This window comes from Lactuca virosa, chromosome 3 (assembly GCF_052849685.1).
Source record: "Lactuca virosa cultivar CGN04683 chromosome 3, Lactuca_virosa_CGN04683_v6, whole genome shotgun sequence".
NCBI classification, from domain to species: domain Eukaryota; kingdom Viridiplantae; phylum Streptophyta; class Magnoliopsida; order Asterales; family Asteraceae; genus Lactuca; species Lactuca virosa.
This window is the reverse complement of record NC_136428.1, coordinates 83,411,234-83,413,363: the sequence shown is the minus strand read 5'-3', so window position 1 is coordinate 83,413,363 and position 2,130 is coordinate 83,411,234. Positions and strand designations below refer to the sequence as shown.

General features: G+C 33.5%; 1 long non-coding RNA gene across 1 annotated transcript; it reads right to left on the bottom strand.

Moving 5' to 3' along the window:
• Positions 1-613: 613 nt before the first annotated feature.
• LOC145162434 (uncharacterized) lies at positions 614-1,445 on the bottom strand. Its single transcript, XR_013739105.1, has 2 exons — positions 1,109-1,445; positions 614-987 (listed from the first exon to the last, which is right to left on the bottom strand). It is a non-coding gene; the product is annotated as an uncharacterized LOC145162434 (long non-coding RNA).
• Between the last annotated feature and the right edge of the window lie 685 nt (positions 1,446-2,130).

The window sequence follows — 2,130 nt, the reverse complement described above, 5'->3', positions numbered from 1 at the left end:
AAATTAAATTTTCGATTGATGACTCACGACCACCAAATTGGGACCCATGAATTCACTCCTGATCATTGCCTACATACGCCAAACGCAAGTACACCGTGTCTACATAGACAACGGTAGTAACACGAACATACTGTATGAGCATTATTCCAGGCAAGTCCACCGGATTCTGTAACTAGCCTCAGTAAGGGGTCGACTAGGGAGTACTCGGACGAGTAATCCTCCAACTCGGTGAGTTTTACAACACTGATCCTAGATAGACTTTTTTTTTCCCAAAATTATGTTAAGGCAGGTATCAACATTTAGTGGTTGTCTTTCAACAAAATAAAGTGCGCAAATCTATGGGGTTTCATGAATCTGGAAACCATGGAGTAAAGTATTTTGTTGAATTTATTTGGATTACCTTTTTAAATGTATTTTTGCATCTACACGTGGGAGTTGGTCGGAATTCAATTTTTATTCGTGAAAAATCGCACAAAATATTGCGAACAAAAGGCAACTAAGACTTTAGCACCGAATGCATTTTAGGTTTCATCCGTTAGACATGGATTCCATTATTTCAATTCATTACTTGGTTTCTCCACTTGAAATACTAGTAATTACAACAATTATAACCTGAGTTTAAAAAAAGTTTTTGATTCACAAATTAGCAACCATGCAATATTCGTCACAAATATATCGACTATATTTTTTTTATTGGACAATCACTTCGCTTTTATTGTTACCATCATGGCCGCTTGAGAAAATAAGCATCCATATCTCCCACCACAACGCAAAGCAAGTCTAAATATGGTGTTGGATTAGGTATATTTGCATTCACCTTCTCAAACTCCATAGTCCAGATAACCAACTTCTTATGGCCCATATCTTCAATATTAACCATGAGGATTAAGAGATTATACACCTCCAACACTCCTACTTCAATCACCTTGAACACAATTTTGTTTAATTTATCAGCAACTTCTTCAACCATTTCCTTTGTAGTTTCCACTTTTCAATATACAGAAAAAACCATAATTAGTATTCACATAAATACATAAATAAATATGTGTGTATTGATCAAACATAGAACAAAGTTTCAATTTGAATTATCATAGATGAAATCGTTTACCATGGATGAAGTTCTATTAAATTGAATGACAGATCCATGATCCCCCATTGACCTGAAACTAAATCATAACCTTCAACCTTATCAGGGGCTATGACTGCAGAGTTGTTTGGTTTGTGTTTGTAGATTTCATAAACCAACTTAATATAGCTTTTGATTTCAACTTCGTGGATTAACTTACCTATTGTAGCCATATTTATTTTCTTGTGAGCCCTAGCTTGCTTGTTGTCCCCTCTAGACTCTAGTAGTAATAGTTGAAAACCCGATCGTTAAGCAATTATATATGGATGTTCAACATATTTTGGGCTATCTTTATGGTAATTTTCACTTGTGTTTTGGGCATCTGTATTATTGCTATTTCCACTTATAGTTGTGCATCTTTAAAAGTGCATGTCATGAGAATTTTAATGGAACATTATTATACCACTTTCACTGTCGAAGAGACCAAATACCAACAGATGGGCATAACATCACCGATAATGCATGAAGGACCGGACCAACCCTCAAATGCGCACCTATTTCAGTCGTTTAAAATTAAACAACTTATTTTTAATACAAAACCTTGTTCTAAGCCCCGAAGTTAGCTATTATTATTGTGTGGAAGTATATGTTTCCTAAACAAATATGAGATATTTTGAACAATATTAGATCGTTAAAAAAAATCTTTGAACTACAAAAATGGTCCTTAAGCATTACATAAAATTGTTAGATTGATTTGTAATTTTGATATTTTCCCAAAGAATTCCCTACATTTGATTTCTATTTCAGACATGTTCCCTCTCCACGTGCCACGTACATAAGAGTATATTAGATATATAGTACAATACGAAAAGTCTAAAATATAAAGACAACCCTCGAACCACTATTGAAAATTAAATCCCCTAACAACTGATATAAAAAAACCGAGCACATTGAAGAAGGATTGATGTTGAACTGTAAAATATACACACTAAGAATATTAAAAAAGTTGACCATATATATATATTCAACAAGAAATTATTATGTTTTTACTTTTAATACGTGCA